A 20,822-nucleotide genomic window follows, 5' to 3' on the forward strand; every position below is an offset into this window, starting at 1 on the left:
CTCTGAGAGCCATGACTTGTTCATCTTGGTTCTTTTAGAGACACAGCGAGGGGACTCCAACCACAGTCTCCCTCGTTGCCACTAACTGGGCCACACACACCCCACTTGACTGGCATCGGTTGACCCCCCCTTTTGACAAAGAAAAAGATGCTTTGCATGAAGCACTCTCAAAAATACGCGTGCCTTTCCCGTCCCCTGGCTGACCCAGGGGAAGAAAAGTCCTCTGAGAGCCATGACTTGTTCATCTTGGTTCTTTTAGAGACACAGCGAGGGGACTCCAACCACAGTCTCCCTCGTTGACACTAACTGGGCCACACACACCCCACTTGACTGGCATCGGTTGACCCCCCCTTTTCACAAAGAAAAAGATGCTTTGCATGAAGCACTCTCAAAAATACGCGTGCCTTTCCCGTCCCCTGGCTGACCCAGGGGAAGAAAAGTCCTCTGAGAGCCATGACTTGTTCATCTTGGTTCTTTTAGAGACACAGCGAGGGGACTCCAACCACAGTCTCCCTCGTTGCCACTAACTGGGCCACACACACCCCACTTGACTGGCATCGGTTGAGCCCCCTTTTGAAAAAGAAAAAGATGCTTTGCATGAAGCACTCTCAAAAATACGCGTGCCTTTCCCGTCCCCTGGCTGACCCAGGGGAAGAAAAGTCCTCTGAGAGCCATGACTTGTTCATCTTGGTTCTTTTAGAGACACAGCGAGGGGACTCCAACCACAGTCTCCCTCGTTGCCACTAACTGGGCCACACACACCCCACTTGACTGGCATCGGTTGAGCCCCCTTTTGAAAAAGAAAAAGATGCTTTGCATGAAGCACTCTCAAAAATACGCGTGCCTTTCCCGTCCCCTGGCTGACCCAGGGGAAGAAAAGTCCTCTGAGAGCCATGACTTGTTCATCTTGGTTCTTTTAGAGACACAGCGAGGGGACTCCAACCACAGTCTCCCTCGTTGCCACTAACTGGGCCACACACACCCCACTTGACTGGCATCGGTTGAGCCCCCTTTTGAAAAAGAAAAAGATGCTTTGCATGAAGCACTCTCAAAAATACGCGTGCCTTTCCCGTCCCCTGGCTGACCCAGGGGAAGAAAAGTCCTCTGAGAGCCATGACTTGTTCATCTTGGTTCTTTTAGAGACACAGCGAGGGGACTCCAACCACAGTCTCCCTCGTTGCCACTAACTGGGCCACACACACCCCACTTGACTGGCATCGGTTGAGCCCCCTTTTGAAAAAGAAAAAGATGCTTTGCATGAAGCACTCTCAAAAATACGCGTGCCTTTCCCGTCCCCTGGCTGACCCAGGGGAAGAAAAGTCCTCTGAGAGCCATGACTTGTTCATCTTGGTTCTTTTAGAGACACAGCGAGGGGACTCCAACCACAGTCTCCCTCGTTGACACTAACTGGGCCACACACACCCCACTTGACTGGCATCGGTTGACCCCCCCTTTTGACAAAGAAAAAGATGCTTTGCATGAAGCACTCTCAAAAATACGCGTGCCTTTCCCGTCCCCTGGCTGACCCAGGGGAAGAAAAGTCCTCTGAGAGCCATGACTTGTTCATCTTGGTTCTTTTAGAGACACAGCGAGGGGACTCCAACCACAGTCTCCCTCGTTGCCACTAACTGGGCCACACACACCCCACTTGACTGGCATCGGTTGACCCCCCCTTTTGACAAAGAAAAAGATGCTTTGCATGAAGCACTCTCAAAAATACGCGTGCCTTTCCCGTCCCCTGGCTGACCCAGGGGAAGAAAAGTCCTCTGAGAGCCATGACTTGTTCATCTTGGTTCTTTTAGAGACACAGCGAGGGGACTCCAACCACAGTCTCCCTCGTTGACACTAACTGGGCCACACACACCCCACTTGACTGGCATCGGTTGACCCCCCCTTTTGACAAAGAAAAAGATGCTTTGCATGAAGCACTCTCAAAAATACGCGTGCCTTTCCCGTCCCCTGGCTGACCCAGGGGAAGAAAAGTCCTCTGAGAGCCATGACTTGTTCATCTTGGTTCTTTTAGAGACACAGCGAGGGGACTCCAACCACAGTCTCCCTCGTTGCCACTAACTGGGCCACACACACCCCACTTGACTGGCATCGGTTGAGCCCCCTTTTGAAAAAGAAAAAGATGCTTTGCATGAAGCACTCTCAAAAATACGCGTGCCTTTCCCGTCCCCTGGCTGACCCAGGGGAAGAAAAGTCCTCTGAGAGCCATGACTTGTTCATCTTGGTTCTTTTAGAGACACAGCGAGGGGACTCCAACCACAGTCTCCCTCGTTGCCACTAACTGGGCCACACACACCCCACTTGACTGGCATCGGTTGACCCCCCCTTTTGACAAAGAAAAAGATGCTTTGCATGAAGCACTCTCAAAAATACGCGTGCCTTTCCCGTCCCCTGGCTGACCCAGGGGAAGAAAAGTCCTCTGAGAGCCATGACTTGTTCATCTTGGTTCTTTTAGAGACACAGCGAGGGGACTCCAACCACAGTCTCCCTCGTTGCCACTAACTGGGCCACACACACCCCACTTGACTGGCATCGGTTGACCCCCCCTTTTGACAAAGAAAAAGATGCTTTGCATGAAGCACTCTCAAAAATACGCGTGCCTTTCCCGTCCCCTGGCTGACCCAGGGGAAGAAAAGTCCTCTGAGAGCCATGACTTGTTCATCTTGGTTCTTTTAGAGACACAGCGAGGGGACTCCAACCACAGTCTCCCTCGTTGCCACTAACTGGGCCACACACACCCCACTTGACTGGCATCGGTTGAGCCCCCTTTTGAAAAAGAAAAAGATGCTTTGCATGAAGCACTCTCAAAAATACGCGTGCCTTTCCCGTCCCCTGGCTGACCCAGGGGAAGAAAAGTCCTCTGAGAGCCATGACTTGTTCATCTTGGTTCTTTTACAGACACAGCGAGGGGACTCCAACCACAGTCTCCCTCGTTGCCACTAACTGGGCCACACACACCCCACTTGACTGGCATCGGTTGAGCCCCCTTTTGAAAAAGAAAAAGATGCTTTGCATGAAGCACTCTCAAAAATACGCGTGCCTTTCCCGTCCCCTGGCTGACCCAGGGGAAGAAAAGTCCTCTGAGAGCCATGACTTGTTCATCTTGGTTCTTTTAGAGACACAGCGAGGGGACTCCAACCACAGTCTCCCTCGTTGCCACTAACTGGGCCACACACACCCCACTTGACTGGCATCGGTTGAGCCCCCCTTTTGACAAAGAAAAAGATGCTTTGCATGAAGCACTCTCAAAAATACGCGTGCCTTTCGCCTCCCCTGGCTGACCCAGGGGAAGAAAAGTCCTCTGAGAGCCAGGTCCACATTGTCAGTGGACAGACACGTGTGCTTATCTGCCAGCAGACCCCCAGCAGCACTGAAGACAGGTTCCGAGAGAACGCTGGCTGCAGGACACGACAAGATCCTCAAGGCGTACGTGGCGAGCTCAGGCAATTTATCCAGATTGGAAGCCTAAAATGAGCAGGGCTCAAGTTGCACAATAATGGAATCGATGTTTCTTTGCATATACTCATATATCTGTGTGTCTCCCTCTTTTTCCTTGTCCAGCTGTTTTGTTTTCACATGAGTATATGTCCTTGTCACTTTCCCATGTGTTTGTGTTATGTTGTGAGTTGTTTGTCACCTTTTGGACACCTTTCAGGGTGTTTTCTAGGTGTTTTACTGTGTTTGTGATTGCCTGCCATTGTTTCCTATGGGCTCGAGTTCGGTTCGTCGAACGTTCGACGAGCCGAACTCGAGCCAGACCCCCCGTTCGGCGAACCGCCTCGAGCCGAACCGGGACCGGTTCGCTCATCTCTATTCCTGATCCCAGCTCTGTTCATCTTGGCTTCTTTTAAAAACACAGCAAGCAAGGGTTACTCCAAGCGGAGTCTCCCTTTTTTCCAAAAATTGGGCCACACAGACACCCACCCCATCAGTGGCAGCACTTGGGCCCTAGTTGCAAACAGGATGTTTTGATTTGCATCAAGCACATTCAAAAATACGCTATTCTTAGCCGTCCACAGGATGACACCGGGGTAGGTAGCAAAGTCTTTCCTGATCCCAGCTCTGTTCATCTTGGCTTCTTTTAAAAACACAGCAAGCAAGGGTTACTCCAAGCGGAGTCTCCCTTTTTTCCAAAAATTGGGCCACACAGACACCCACCCCATCAGTGGCAGCACTTGGGCCCTAGTTGCAAACAGGATGTTTTGATTTGCATCAAGCACATTCAAAAATACGCTATTCTTAGCCGTCCCCAGGATGACACTGGGGTAGGTAGCAAAGTCTTTGCTGACCCATGACTTGTTCATCTTGGCTTCTTTTAAAAACAATGTAAGCAAGGGTTACTCCAAGCGGAGTCTCCCCTTTTTTCCAAAAATTGGGCCCCACACACACCCACCCATTCAGTGGCAGCAGTTGTGCCCCAGTTGTACACTTCACAGCTAGATTTGCATCAAGCACATTCAAAAATACGCCATTCTTATCCGTCCCCAGGATGACACCGGGGTAGGTAGCAAAGTCTTTCCTGATCCCAGCTCTGTTCATCTTGGCTTCTTTTAAAAACACAGCAAGCAAGGGTTACTCCAAGCGGAGTCTCCCTTTTTTCCAAAAATTGGGCCACACAGACACCCACCACATCAGTGGCAGCACTTGGGCCCTAGTTGCAAACAGGATGTTTTGATTTGCATCAAGCACATTCAAAAATACGCTATTCTTAGCCGTCCCCAGGATGACACCGGGGTAGGTAGCAAAGTCTTTGCTGACCCATGACTTGTTCATCTTGGCTTCTTTTAAAAACAATGTAAGCAAGGGTTACTCCAAGCGGAGTCTCCCTTTTTTCCAAAAATTGGGCCACACAGACACCCACCCCATCAGTGGCAGCACTTGGGCCCTAGTTGCAAACAGGATGTTTTGATTTGCATCAAGCACATTCAAAAATACGCTATTCTTAGCCGTCCCCAGGATGACACCGGGGTAGGTAGCAAAGTCTTTCCTGATCCCAGCTCTGTTCATCTTGGCTTCTTTTAAAAACACAGCAAGCAAGGGTTACTCCAAGCGGAGTCTCCCTTTTTTCCAAAAATTGGGCCACACAGACACCCACCCCATCAGTGGCAGCACTTGGGCCCTAGTTGCAAACAGGATGTTTTGATTTGCATCAAGCACATTCAAAAATACGCTATTCTTAGCCGTCCCCAGGATGACACCGGGGTAGGTAGCAAAGTCTTTCCTGATCCCAGCTCTGTTCATCTTGGCTTCTTTTAAAAACACAGCAAGCAAGGGTTACTCCAAGCGGAGTCTCCCTTTTTTCCAAAAATTGGGCCACACAGACACCCACCCCATCAGTGGCAGCACTTGGGCCCTAGTTGCAAACAGGATGTTTTGATTTGCATCAAGCACATTCAAAAATACGCTATTCTTAGCCGTCCCCAGGATGACACCGGGGTAGGTAGCAAAGTCTTTCCTGATCCCAGCTCTGTTCATCTTGGCTTCTTTTAAAAACACAGCAAGCAAGGGTTACTCCAAGCGGAGTCTCCCTTTTTTCCAAAAATTGGGCCACACAGACACCCACCCCATCAGTGGCAGCACTTGGGCCCTAGTTGCAAACAGGATGTTTTGATTTGCATCAAGCACATTCAAAAATACGCTATTCTTAGCCGTCCACAGGATGACACCGGGGTAGGTAGCAAAGTCTTTCCTGATCCCAGCTCTGTTCATCTTGGCTTCTTTTAAAAACACAGCAAGCAAGGGTTACTCCAAGCGGAGTCTCCCTTTTTTCCAAAAATTGGGCCACACAGACACCCACCCCATCAGTGGCAGCACTTGGGCCCTAGTTGCAAACAGGATGTTTTGATTTGCATCAAGCACATTCAAAAATACGCTATTCTTAGCCGTCCCCAGGATGACACCGGGGTAGGTAGCAAAGTCTTTCCTGATCCCAGCTCTGTTCATCTTGGCTTCTTTTAAAAACACAGCAAGCAAGGGTTACTCCAAGCGGAGTCTCCCTTTTTTCCAAAAATTGGGCCACACAGACACCCACCCCATCAGTGGCAGCACTTGGGCCCTAGTTGCAAACAGGATGTTTTGATTTGCATCAAGCACATTCAAAAATACGCTATTCTTAGCCGTCCCCAGGATGACACCGGGGTAGGTAGCAAAGTCTTTCCTGATCCCAGCTCTGTTCATCTTGGCTTCTTTTAAAAACACAGCAAGCAAGGGTTACTCCAAGCGGAGTCTCCCTTTTTTCCAAAAATTGGGCCACACAGACACCCACCCCATCAGTGGCAGCACTTGGGCCCTAGTTGCAAACAGGATGTTTTGATTTGCATCAAGCACATTCAAAAATACGCTATTCTTAGCCGTCCCCAGGATGACACTGGGGTAGGTAGCAAAGTCTTTGCTGACCCATGACTTGTTCATCTTGGCTTCTTTTAAAAACAATGTAAGCAAGGGTTACTCCAAGCGGAGTCTCCCCTTTTTTCCAAAAATTGGGCCCCACACACACCCACCCATTCAGTGGCAGCAGTTGTGCCCCAGTTGTACACTTCACAGCTAGATTTGCATCAAGCACATTCAAAAATACGCCATTCTTATCCGTCCCCAGGATGACACCGGGGTAGGTAGCAAAGTCTTTCCTGATCCCAGCTCTGTTCATCTTGGCTTCTTTTAAAAACACAGCAAGCAAGGGTTACTCCAAGCGGAGTCTCCCTTTTTTCCAAAAATTGGGCCACACAGACACCCACCACATCAGTGGCAGCACTTGGGCCCTAGTTGCAAACAGGATGTTTTGATTTGCATCAAGCACATTCAAAAATACGCTATTCTTAGCCGTCCCCAGGATGACACCGGGGTAGGTAGCAAAGTCTTTGCTGACCCATGACTTGTTCATCTTGGCTTCTTTTAAAAACAATGTAAGCAAGGGTTACTCCAAGCGGAGTCTCCCTTTTTTCCAAAAATTGGGCCACACAGACACCCACCCCATCAGTGGCAGCACTTGGGCCCTAGTTGCAAACAGGATGTTTTGATTTGCATCAAGCACATTCAAAAATACGCCATTCTTATCCGTCCCCAGGATGACACCGGGGTAGGTAGCAAAGTCTTTCCTGATCCCAGCTCTGTTCATCTTGGCTTCTTTTAAAAACACAGCAAGCAAGGGTTACTCCAAGCGGAGTCTCCCTTTTTTCCAAAAATTGGGCCACACAGACACCCACCCCATCAGTGGCAGCACTTGGGCCCTAGTTGCAAACAGGATGTTTTGATTTGCATCAAGCACATTCAAAAATACGCTATTCTTAGCCGTCCCCAGGATGACACTGGGGTAGGTAGCAAAGTCTTTGCTGACCCATGACTTGTTCATCTTGGCTTCTTTTAAAAACAATGTAAGCAAGGGTTACTCCAAGCGGAGTCTCCCCTTTTTTCCAAAAATTGGGCCCCACACACACCCACCCATTCAGTGGCAGCAGTTGTGCCCCAGTTGTACACTTCACAGCTAGATTTGCATCAAGCACATTCAAAAATACGCCATTCTTATCCGTCCCCAGGATGACACCGGGGTAGGTAGCAAAGTCTTTCCTGATCCCAGCTCTGTTCATCTTGGCTTCTTTTAAAAACACAGCAAGCAAGGGTTACTCCAAGCGGAGTCTCCCTTTTTTCCAAAAATTGGGCCACACAGACACCCACCCCATCAGTGGCAGCACTTGGGCCCTAGTTGCAAACAGGATGTTTTGATTTGCATCAAGCACATTCAAAAATACGCTATTCTTAGCCGTCCCCAGGATGACACTGGGGTAGGTAGCAAAGTCTTTGCTGACCCATGACTTGTTCATCTTGGCTTCTTTTAAAAACAATGTAAGCAAGGGTTACTCCAAGCGGAGTCTCCCCTTTTTTCCAAAAATTGGGCCCCACACACACCCACCCATTCAGTGGCAGCAGTTGTGCCCCAGTTGTACACTTCACAGCTAGATTTGCATCAAGCACATTCAAAAATACGCCATTCTTATCCGTCCCCAGGATGACACCGGGGTAGGTAGCAAAGTCTTTCCTGATCCCAGCTCTGTTCATCTTGGCTTCTTTTAAAAACACAGCAAGCAAGGGTTACTCCAAGCGGAGTCTCCCTTTTTTCCAAAAATTGGGCCACACAGACACCCACCCCATCAGTGGCAGCACTTGGGCCCTAGTTGCAAACAGGATGTTTTGATTTGCATCAAGCACATTCAAAAATACGCTATTCTTAGCCGTCCCCAGGATGACACCGGGGTAGGTAGCAAAGTCTTTGCTGACCCATGACTTGTTCATCTTGGCTTCTTTTAAAAACAATGTAAGCAAGGGTTACTCCAAGCGGAGTCTCCCTTTTTTCCAAAAATTGGGCCACACAGACACCCACCCCATCAGTGGCAGCACTTGGGCCCTAGTTGCAAACAGGATGTTTTGATTTGCATCAAGCACATTCAAAAATACGCTATTCTTAGCCGTCCCCAGGATGACACCGGGGTAGGTAGCAAAGTCTTTCCTGATCCCAGCTCTGTTCATCTTGGCTTCTTTTAAAAACACAGCAAGCAAGGGTTACTCCAAGCGGAGTCTCCCTTTTTTCCAAAAATTGGGCCACACAGACACCCACCCCATCAGTGGCAGCACTTGGGCCCTAGTTGCAAACAGGATGTTTTGATTTGCATCAAGCACATTCCAAATCCACAAGCATTTACTCTCCCCAGGATGACACAGGGGTAGTAAATTCCTTCTGGATCCATGACTTGTTCATTTTGATGAACGTCAGTCTGTCCACATTGTCACTGGACAGACGCGTGCGCTTATCTGTCAGCACACACCCAGCAGCACTGAATACACGTTCAGAGACAACGCTGGCAGCTGGACACGACAAAATCTCCAAGGCGTAAGTTGCGAGCTCTGGCCATTTTTGTAGGTTTGAAGCCCAAAAGGAGCAAGGCTCCAGTTGCACAGTCATGGCATCGATGTTCATTTGGAGATACTCCTGTATCATCCTCTCCAGCCGTTGACTATGTGTCAGACTTGTTGTCTCTGGTGGCCTTGCAAAAGAGGGTCTAAAAAAATTATGAAAAGATTCCATAAAATTGCTGTTACCGGCACCAGAAAAGGTCCTACTGGTACGGGTAGACTGTTGAAGATGACGAGACCGTCCCATGTTTGTCAAGTTACAACTGGGAGATTCACTCCCTGCACCTGCACGGTTGTTTGGTGGAAAAGCCGAGCTAAGATCTAGTAACAGCTTCTGCTGATACTCCTGCATACGTGCGTCCCTTTCTATGGCTGGAATTATGTCACAAAATTTGGACTTGTACCGGGGATCTAATAGTGTGGCAATCCAGTAGTCATCATCACTTCTAATTTTGACAATACGACTGTCATGTTGGAGGTAGTGCAACAAAAAGGCACTCATGTGTCTTGCGCAGCCATGCGGACCAAGTCCATGCTGTGTTTGTGGCATAGAGGTGCTACCCGTTCTTTCTTCCTCTGACATCTGACCCCAACCTCTTTCAACTGAAATTTGACCAAGGTCTCCCTCATCCGCTGAGTCTTCCATGTCCATGGACAGTTCGTCCTCCATTTCTTCATGTTCTCCTGCACCTTGCTCAACATTTCGCCTGCTACTATGCGCCCTTGTCGATCCCTGTCCCCCATGGTCCCATGCCTGCTGCGTTGGTGATGATGAACGTCTGGACCTTCGTGATGTTGTTGTCCCTTGCGCATATGAATCCTCCTGTAGTTCCTCCCCTTCATGTTGTCCCACCCCCTGACTCCGAATAGTGTTTAGCGTGTGCTCCAGCATGTAAATGACTGGAATCGTCATGCTGATAATGGCATTGTCAGAGCTAAACATATTCGTCGCCATGTCGAAACTGTGCAGAAGGGTGCATAGGTCCTTGATCTGAGACCACTCCATCAGGGTGATCTGCCCCACCTCTGCATCTCGTTGGCCCAGGCTATACGTCATGACGTATTGCACCAGGGCTCTGCGGTGCTGCCACAGTCGCTGTAACATGTGGAGAGTTGAATTCCAGCGTGTCGCCACATCGCATTTCAGGCGATGAACCGGCAGGCCGAAAGACTTCTGGAGCGATGCAAGTCGCTCTGCTGCGGCGCTTGAACGGCGGAAGTGAGCTGACAGTTTTCGTGCCCTGTTCAGAAGGCCATCTAGGCCGGGATAGTGTGTTAAAAATTGCTGCACGACAAGGTTCAACACGTGAGCCATACAAGGTACGTGTGTCACCTTGCCCAGGCGAAGTGCCGCACCCAGGTTTGCAGCATTGTCGCACACGGCCTTACCAGGCTGCAGTTTGAGTGGAGACAACCATTTATTAAACTCGGACCGCAAAGCTGACCACAACTCCTCAGCTGTGTGACTCTTATTACCAAGACATGTCAAGCTAAAGACCGCCTGATGCCGTTGCGCTCTGCTGCCAGCATAGTAATGAGGGGTGCGTGATTCCTTCTGCGCAGTGAGAACGCTGGTGGCCTGACCAGGCAGGCTTGGGGCGGAGGTGGAGGACCCAGATGAGGTGGAGGATGCAGAAGCAGTGGCGGAACTTGGACAGACAGAGGATTGACACACAAGTCGTGGGGACGGCAAGACTTGTGCAGCAGACCCTTCACCATCTATCACCATAGTTACCCAGTGCCCAGTCAGCGACATGTAACGTCCCTGTCCATGCTTACTGGTCCAAGTATCGGTGGTGAAATGCACCCGTTCACACACAGAGTTTCTCAAGGAAGCGGTGATGTTGTGTGCGACATGCTGGTGTAGCGCGGGCACACCTTTCTTAGAGAAGTAGTGGCGACTAGGCATCTGGTACTGGGGCACAGCGACAGACATAAGGTCTCTAAAATCCTGTGTGTCCACTAGGCGGAAAGGCAGCATTTCGGTAGCCAACAGCTTACAGAGGGATAGAGTCAACCTCTTAGCTTTGTCATGGGTCGGAGGAAGTGGCCTTTTATTTGACCACATCTGAGGGACAGAGATCTGGCTGCTGTGTGTAGACGGTGTTGAGTAGGGTGTCCCTGGAAAAATGCAGGTTTGTGAGGAAAGTGCAGGCGGAGACATGATGTTGCCTTCATCCAACGTTGGTGCTATCGATGTCTGAGAGAGCTGTACACACTCACTTGTTTCCCCTTCCAAACCAACTGACGACCTTACAAGCAAACTGCCTGTTGCGGTTACAGTGGTGGAAGTTTTGCGTGGAAAAACAGGTGTGGCAGCTGTCCCCACAGTCCTAGAAGATGAAGAGCGCGCGGATGCAGTGGAAGGGGCGGGCGGTGGATGGTTCGCTCCGCTAGGCCGCATTGCAGCACGGTGAGCTTCCCACCGGGACTTATGATATTTATTCATGTGACGATTCATGGAAGAAGTTGTCAAACTGCTGAGCTTTTGACCTCTACTAAGAGAATCATGACAAATGTTACATATCACATGAGTTGGGCGATCTTTTTCGATGTGAAAAAAGGACCAGGCTAGGCAAGGCTTAGAGGCCATGCGACCTGTTGATCCACCCCGAATAATGCTCATAGGCAGAGTGGTGGCTGAGGATGCAGTTGTAGACGTGCTACCAGTGCTCCGACTCTGTCCAGGAAGGCGCAAGGTAACTTCGTCGTCGGTTGCATCCTCCTCCACCGCCTCTGTTGACCTCCTCGAGTGCCTGACTGGGGGTTGACAGTAGGTGGGATCTAGAACGTCATCATCAATTGTTGTGTTTGCACTCCCCTCCCCCTCAGACCGAGCCTCTTCTTGCCCTGACGGAATATTTAAGTTGTCATCCCAATCGGGTATCTGCGTCTCATCTTCATCAGTATGTTCCTCATTGTCTATAACCACAGGTGTTACAGTTTGTGACAAAGGGTCAACATTATGCTCAGAAACTTGGTCCTCACGGCCTGAATCTGAGTCACAAAGGTTCTGGGCATCACTGCAGACCATTTCCTGTTCTGTACTCACTGTAGCTTGGGAGCAGACCTCTGATTCCCAGGCTATAGTGTGACTGAACAGCTCTGCAGACTCAGCCATCTCAGTTCCACCATACTGTGCAGGGCTGATGGAGACTTCAGAGCTGGGAGAAATCAAGTGTGATTGGGATGACAACTCAGAGGACTGGTGTTTTTTGGATGCGGTACTTGAAGTGGCTGAGAGGGCACTTGTTGGACCACTTGAGATCCATTCAAGCATTTTCCTTTTTTGCCCATCATCTACCTTTCTTCCTGTTGTTCGTGTCCGTAAAAAAGGGAGCACATCGGATTGTCCACGGTAAGTAGTAGACATCTTACTTTTGCTGGTAGATGGTCTATCTTCAGCAGATGATAATGGAGCTTTGCCACCTTCCCCACGGACAAAACCTTTTTTGCCTTTTCCACCACGCCTCTTCCCCTTTCCACCAGCATCTGTCATTTTGCCACTCATGTTGATTGCGACAAGATTGTGGACTGAAAATGTGGTAGTAAAAATTGAGAGGTGGTGAAGATTGCAGTGGTGGTCTAGCTTTATTAACAGCAGAATAATAAAGAATAAATATCCCTGACAATGCAACTTAGTTATAATTAGTTGGAGTGTGCAACGCAGGCAGACGTGCTGCAAATGTCTTTGCACTAGTGGGACTATAGCAAAGTCCAATAGCCACGTATAGGATGCCACTAGGTACACTGAGTGTTTGCTAGTATAATGGCTTGGTTAGAATGAGTTGTAGTGTGCAACGCAGGCAGACGCGCTCTGCAAATGTCTTTGCACTAGTGGGACTATAGCAAAGTCCAATAGCCACGTATAGGATGCCACTAGGTACACTGAGTGTTTGCTAGTATAATGGCTTGGTTAGAATGAGTTGTAGTGTGCAACGCAGGCAGACGCGCTCTGCAAATGTCTTTGCACTAGTGGGACTATAGCAAAGTCCAATAGCCACGTATAGGATGCCACTAGGTACACTGAGTGTTTGCTAGTATAATGGCTTGGTTAGAATGAGTTGTAGTGTGCAACGCAGGCAGACGCGCTCTGCAAATGTCTTTGCACTAGTGGGACTATAGCAAAGTCCAATAGCCACGTATAGGATGCCACTAGGTACACTGAGTGTTTGCTAGTATAATGGCTTGGTTAGAATGAGTTGTAGTGTGCAACGCAGGCAGACGCGCTCTGCAAATGTCTTTGCACTAGTGGGACTATAGCAAAGTCCAATAGCCACGTATAGGATGCCACTAGGTACACTGAGTGTTTGCTAGTATAATGGCTTGGTTAGAATGAGTTGTAGTGTGCAACGCAGGCAGACGCGCTCTGCAAATGTCTTTGCACTAGTGGGACTATAGCAAAGTCCAATAGCCACGTATAGGATGCCACTAGGTACACTGAGTGTTTGCTAGTATAATGGCTTGGTTAGAATGAGTTGTAGTGTGCAACGCAGGCAGACGCGCTCTGCAAATGTCTTTGCACTAGTGGGACTATAGCAAAGTCCAATAGCCACGTATAGGATGCCACTAGGTACACTGAGTGTTTGCTAGTATAATGGCTTGGTTAGAATGAGTTGTAGTGTGCAACGCAGGCAGACGCGCTCTGCAAATGTCTTTGCACTAGTGGGACTATAGCAAAGTCCAATAGCCACGTATAGGATGCCACTAGGTACACTGAGTGTTTGCTAGTATAATGGCTTGGTTAGAATGAGTTGTAGTGTGCAACGCAGGCAGACGCGCTCTGCAAATGTCTTTGCACTAGTGGGACTATAGCAAAGTCCAATAGCCACGTATAGGATGCCACTAGGTACACTGAGTGTTTGCTAGTATAATGGCTTGGTTAGAATGAGTTGTAGTGTGCAACGCAGGCAGACGCGCTCTGCAAATGTCTTTGCACTAGTGGGACTATAGCAAAGTCCAATAGCCACGTATAGGATGCCACTAGGTACACTGAGTGTTTGCTAGTATAATGGCTTGGTTAGAATGAGTTGTAGTGTGCAACGCAGGCAGACGTGCTCTGCAAATGTCTTTGCACTAGTGGGACTATAGCAAAGTCCAATAGCCACGTATAGGATGCCACTAGGTACACTGAGTGTTTGCTAGTATAATGGCTTGGTTAGAATGAGTTGTAGTGTGCAACGCAGGCAGACGCGCTCTGCAAATGTCTTTGCACTAGTGGGACTATAGCAAAGTCCAATAGCCACGTATAGGATGCCACTAGGTACACTGAGTGTTTGCTAGTATAATGGCTTGGTTAGAATGAGTTGTAGTGTGCAACGCAGGCAGACGCGCTCTGCAAATGTCTTTGCACTAGTGGGACTATAGCAAAGTCCAATAGCCACGTATAGGATGCCACTAGGTACACTGAGTGTTTGCTAGTATAATGGCTTGGTTAGAATGAGTTGTAGTGTGCAACGCAGGCAGACGCGCTCTGCAAATGTCTTTGCACTAGTGGGACTATAGCAAAGTCCAATAGCCACGTATAGGATGCCACTAGGTACACTGAGTGTTTGCTAGTATAATGGCTTGGTTAGAATGAGTTGTAGTGTGCAACGCAGGCAGACGCGCTCTGCAAATGTCTTTGCACTAGTGGGACTATAGCAAAGTCCAATAGCCACGTATAGGATGCCACTAGGTACACTGAGTGTTTGCTAGTATAATGGCTTGGTTAGAATGAGTTGTAGTGTGCAACGCAGGCAGACGCGCTCTGCAAATGTCTTTGCACTAGTGGGACTATAGCAAAGTCCAATAGCCACGTATAGGATGCCACTAGGTACACTGAGTGTTTGCTAGTATAATGGCTTGGTTAGAATGAGTTGTAGTGTGCAACGCAGGCAGACGCGCTCTGCAAATGTCTTTGCACTAGTGGGACTATAGCAAAGTCCAATAGCCACGTATAGGATGCCACTAGGTACACTGAGTGTTTGCTAGTATAATGGCTTGGTTAGAATGAGTTGTAGTGTGCAACGCAGGCAGACGCGCTCTGCAAATGTCTTTGCACTAGTGGGACTATAGCAAAGTCCAATAGCCACGTATAGGATGCCACTAGGTACACTGAGTGTTTGCTAGTATAATGGCTTGGTTAGAATGAGTTGTAGTGTGCAACGCAGGCAGACGCGCTCTGCAAATGTCTTTGCACTAGTGGGACTATAGCAAAGTCCAATAGCCACGTATAGGATGCCACTAGGTACACTGAGTGTTTGCTAGTATAATGGCTTGGTTAGAATGAGTTGTAGTGTGCAACGCAGGCAGACGCGCTCTGCAAATGTCTTTGCACTAGTGGGACTATAGCAAAGTCCAATAGCCACGTATAGGATGCCACTAGGTACACTGAGTGTTTGCTAGTATAATGGCTTGGTTAGAATGAGTTGTAGTGTGCAACGCAGGCAGACGCGCTCTGCAAATGTCTTTGCACTAGTGGGACTATAGCAAAGTCCAATAGCCACGTATAGGATGCCACTAGGTACACTGAGTGTTTGCTAGTATAATGGCTTGGTTAGAATGAGTTGTAGTGTGCAACGCAGGCAGACGCGCTCTGCAAATGTCTTTGCACTAGTGGGACTATAGCAAAGTCCAATAGCCACGTATAGGATGCCACTAGGTACACTGAGTGTTTGCTAGTATAATGGCTTGGTTAGAATGAGTTGTAGTGTGCAACGCAGGCAGACGCGCTCTGCAAATGTCTTTGCACTAGTGGGACTATAGCAAAGTCCAATAGCCACGTATAGGATGCCACTAGGTACACTGAGTGTTTGCTAGTATAATGGCTTGGTTAGAATGAGTTGTAGTGTGCAACGCAGGCAGACGCGCTCTGCAAATGTCTTTGCACTAGTGGGACTATAGCAAAGTCCAATAGCCACGTATAGGATGCCACTAGGTACACTGAGTGTTTGCTAGTATAATGGCTTGGTTAGAATGAGTTGTAGTGTGCAACGCAGGCAGACGCGCTCTGCAAATGTCTTTGCACTAGTGGGACTATAGCAAAGTCCAATAGCCACGTATAGGATGCCACTAGGTACACTGAGTGTTTGCTAGTATAATGGCTTGGTTAGAATGAGTTGTAGTGTGCAACGCAGGCAGACGCGCTCTGCAAATGTCTTTGCACTAGTGGGACTATAGCAAAGTCCAATAGCCACGTATAGGATGCCACTAGGTACACTGAGTGTTTGCTAGTATAATGGCTTGGTTAGAATGAGTTGTAGTGTGCAACGCAGGCAGACGCGCTCTGCAAATGTCTTTGCACTAGTGGGACTATAGCAAAGTCCAATAGCCACGTATAGGATGCCACTAGGTACACTGAGTGTTTGCTAGTATAATGGCTTGGTTAGAATGAGTTGTAGTGTGCAACGCAGGCAGACGCGCTCTGCAAATGTCTTTGCACTAGTGGGACTATAGCAAAGTCCAATAGCCACGTATAGGATGCCACTAGGTACACTGAGTGTTTGCTAGTATAATGGCTTGGTTAGAATGAGTTGTAGTGTGCAACGCAGGCAGACGCGCTCTGCAAATGTCTTTGCACTAGTGGGACTATAGCAAAGTCCAATAGCCACGTATAGGATGCCACTAGGTACACTGAGTGTTTGCTAGTATAATGGCTTGGTTAGAATGAGTTGTAGTGTGCAACGCAGGCAGACGCGCTCTGCAAATGTCTTTGCACTAGTGGGACTATAGCAAAGTCCAATAGCCACGTATAGGATGCCACTAGGTACACTGAGTGTTTGCTAGTATAATGGCTTGGTTAGAATGAGTTGTAGTGTGCAACGCAGGCAGACGCGCTCTGCAAATGTCTTTGCACTAGTGGGACTATAGCAAAGTCCAATAGCCACGTATAGGATGCCACTAGGTACACTGAGTGTTTGCTAGTATAATGGCTTGGTTAGAATGAGTTGTAGTGTGCAACGCAGGCAGACGCGCTCTGCAAATGTCTTTGCACTAGTGGGACTATAGCAAAGTCCAATAGCCACGTATAGGATGCCACTAGGTACACTGAGTGTTTGCTAGTATAATGGCTTGGTTAGAATGAGTTGTAGTGTGCAACGCAGGCAGACGCGCTCTGCAAATGTCTTTGCACTAGTGGGACTATAGCAAAGTCCAATAGCCACGTATAGGATGCCACTAGGTACACTGAGTGTTTGCTAGTATAATGGCTTGGTTAGAATGAGTTGTAGTGTGCAACGCAGGCAGACGCGCTCTGCAAATGTCTTTGCACTAGTGGGACTATAGCAAAGTCCAATAGCCACGTATAGGATGCCACTAGGTACACTGAGTGTTTGCTAGTATAATGGCTTGGTTAGAATGAGTTGTAGTGTGCAACGCAGGCAGACGCGCTCTGCAAATGTCTTTGCACTAGTGGGACTATAGCAAAGTCCAATAGCCACGTATAGGATGCCACTAGGTACACTGAGTGTTTGCTAGTATAATGGCTTAGTTATCAGTTGGAGTGTGCAGAGGACAAGAGGGTACAGTGGCAGGATTGTGGTGCTCTGGGTAGAGGAATGGAAGACTGCCTTTCTATTCCCTCCTAATGGTGAAATGCAGGTAGGAAATCCCTGACCTGGGCTACACAGACGCTGTTGCTGTTTGCAGGACCTGTCACCTATGGCTCTCTGACCCTGCCGGTTGGAGCCCTTAAAAGGACTGCTATAAAGTGCTCTCCCTAAGCTGTCTAACGCTGTGTATGCAGCGCATACAGCTGTATCGGCTATAGGACTCAGGAAGACGGAGCTGCGACAGTGATGTCTGACACCAAAGACGCAGAAGGCAGATAATGGCGTCCGTGAAGAAAATGTCCGGTTTTATAATGCAGGGACATGTGACATGCAGATCCTATCACACATGCCGTTGCTTCTCTGGCTCAAAGTCCACTTAGCTGTGTGTGTGTCTGGGATTGGCTGACATGCTGGCCCGCCCCACAAGACGCGCGCGCTTAGGGAAGGAAGACAAGAAAAAAAAAAAAAAAAAATGGCGATCGCCATTATAGAAACAGCAGTGATCTGAAGGCGCTGTTCACGCACACTATACACTGAAATGTGATAATAGTTTGATTCACAGAGTGACTTACACTATTACAGCAGAAACCAAGCTATGATTTAGCTGTTTTTTGGCTGCTAGAACCGTTCTCGAACGTTTCTAGAACTACCGAGCTTTTGCAAAAAGCTCGAGTTCTAGTTCGATCTAGAACATGCCCCAAAATCACTCGAGCCGCGAACTGGAGAACCACGAACCACGAACCGCGCTCAACTCTACTTGCGACACTATTAGATCCCCGGTACAAGTCCAAATTTTGTGACATAATTCCAGCCATAGAAAGGGACGCACGTATGCAGGAGTATCAGGAAAAGCTGTTACTCGATCTTAACTCGGCTTTTCCACCAAACAACCGTGGTGCACGGAGTGAATCTCCCAGTTGTAACTTGACAAACATGGGATGGTCTCGTCATCTTCAACAGTCTACCCGTACCAGAAGCACCGTATCTGGTGCTGGTAACAGCAATTTTATTGAAACTTTTCATAATTTTTTTAGACCATCCTTTGCAAGGCTACCAGAGACAACAAGTCTGACACATAGTCAACGGCTGGCGAGGATGATACAGGAGTATCTCCAAATGAACATCGATGCCATGACTTTGCAAATGGAGCCTTGCTCATTTTCAAGTCATGGATCCACAAGGAATTTACTACCCCTGTGTCATCCTGGGGAGAGTAAATGCTTGTGTATTTTGAATGTGCTTGATGCAAATCTAGCTGTGAAGTGTACAACTGGGGCACAAGTGCTGCCACTGAAGGGGTGTCTGTGTGGCCCAATTTTTGGAAAAAAGGGAGACTCCGCTTTGAGTCACCTTGCGGTTTTTACATGATTTTAGAAGGGCATGCCATGCCTATATCTGTGTCTCCTCCTCTTTTTCCTTGTCCAGCTCTTCTGTTTTCGCATGAGTATATGTCCTTGTCACTTTCCCATGTGTTTGTGTTGTTTGTCACCTTTTGGACACCTTTGAGGGTATTTTCTAGGTGTTTTTATGTGTTTGTGATTGCCTCCCATTGTTTCCTATGGGTTCGAGTGGTTCGCCGAACCGAAGTCGAACTAGACCTCCGTTCGACGAACCAAGCTCGAGCCGAACCGCGACCGGTTCGCTCATCTCTGGTCTTCATACTCTCTTTTGTGTGCTCCCCTGCCCAGGAGATGTGGTATGATGAGACTATATCCCTTGTGGTAGATTCACTCACTCAGCTGCAGTTTGAGGAAGACACAGAAACAATTCTTTGTTTAAATTTCAGCTGGTTTATTAACTCCATAAACCAGCCCAAATAAAATAAAAACAAAACAGCCTTACGGACATAAAAGAAAACAAAAGAACAGAAACAGTCCATACACTGCGTGTTCCACCCGCTAAGGCTTGGGTTTCCACTCTATTCATTTTAGAGGAATACATATGTGACACCCCAGAGAGAGAGGGGAGCCAGCACGATCTGAAATTGGCATGCATTATATAAAAAGTGAAAATTCACAGATTCATTCCAACTGTACTACAATAAAAAAAAAATGAGATTTTTAGCAAATAATTGATCAATTTTTTGAGCCACCCCTGCCAACGTCACGGCAAATCTCAATAGGGGGGTCCTACTCTACATTCTGTATTTCACCCCAGGACTATTCAGGTCCTCACAGGGTTCTGTACAATCTTTCTCTTCAGTGCAGGATTCAACCCCCCATGGTTCTGGGTCTCCATCCTGCAGTACTGCCTCCATCAGCATTCACAAATCCTAGTTACAGCTCACACCACACCTGTCATTAACACCAGTGGGCTGCTTAAGTTGGAATAGGGCAGTTCACCTAGGGGTCAGACAGATTGGTGGGAGGGGGGAAGTAAGCGAGGGAGGAAGTGGAGCACAGAGCAGAGCTGACAGGCAGAACAGAAGCAGCTCCCAGTCAGTGAGGTGCTGGGAGTAGCAGCTCCCCAGAGTTCAGTGGTAGCCCTCGAGCTGTGAGGAGCTCTGAGGAAGCTGGGAGTTGTAGCTCCCAGGGGAGAAGCAGACTAGGTCACAGACGGGGGTCTGGACCTAGAGGAGTCGAACCCCCGGTCACAGGGGATTGAGGCTAGGTGCCTGGGACCTGTCTTGGAGGACGGTCAGCATCCTGAGCCTAACCACTAGTCCGGGACTGAATGCACAACGGAGTACACGGACTCTAGGTCAGGGAGAAGCTTCAGGCGACCCGGCAATTAACCTGCGGAGAAAAGGACCTCTATGGGCTGTTCCCACGAAGCTCAGAGATCGGGGGCACTAGCGCATCGAGGGGGGATAGGGCTTTCCAAACAAGCGGCCCACTGAAATCCCAAGCGTAAGCTCCTGAGAGCAGGCTCCTTCACTTAGCCATAGTGGGGAGCGGGGCCTGGAAAGCTCCAAGCTGACGGGCCACAAAAGACACTCTAAATTTGTGCCAGGAAGCAGGTCACGGACCACCAGGCAGTGCTGCAGGGGACAGGACCTGGACGAGCTCCCCTCAAGAGACAGTGGTAGTCAGAGACTTGGTTTACCCTGTTGTCAGTGTCTGCTTTATTGCTGAGTGAGTATCTGACTGACCCCTGCAACCAGCGAGCCTGCACTCTCCCTGCATCCTATATCACCATCTAGAGTCCCGGGGCCTTCCCCTACCCGTGGAGGGTAACGTCATCTTGCCACCCCACTCCATCACCCCGGGTACTCCCAATGGCAGCGGCGGTGCTCCCAATTACCGTACACCACGGGTGGCATCACAAACTATATACTTATCCCCTATATATACCCCCTCTTCCATTTGAGTGTGGCCCCTAGCCCCCGGGTCCGGAGACCCTCGAGCCATGAGTAATCACCACCCCTGGATCCGAGCG

The sequence above is a fragment of the Anomaloglossus baeobatrachus genome, chromosome 1 (genome assembly GCF_048569485.1).
Source record: "Anomaloglossus baeobatrachus isolate aAnoBae1 chromosome 1, aAnoBae1.hap1, whole genome shotgun sequence".
NCBI classification, from domain to species: Eukaryota; Metazoa; Chordata; class Amphibia; order Anura; family Aromobatidae; genus Anomaloglossus; species Anomaloglossus baeobatrachus.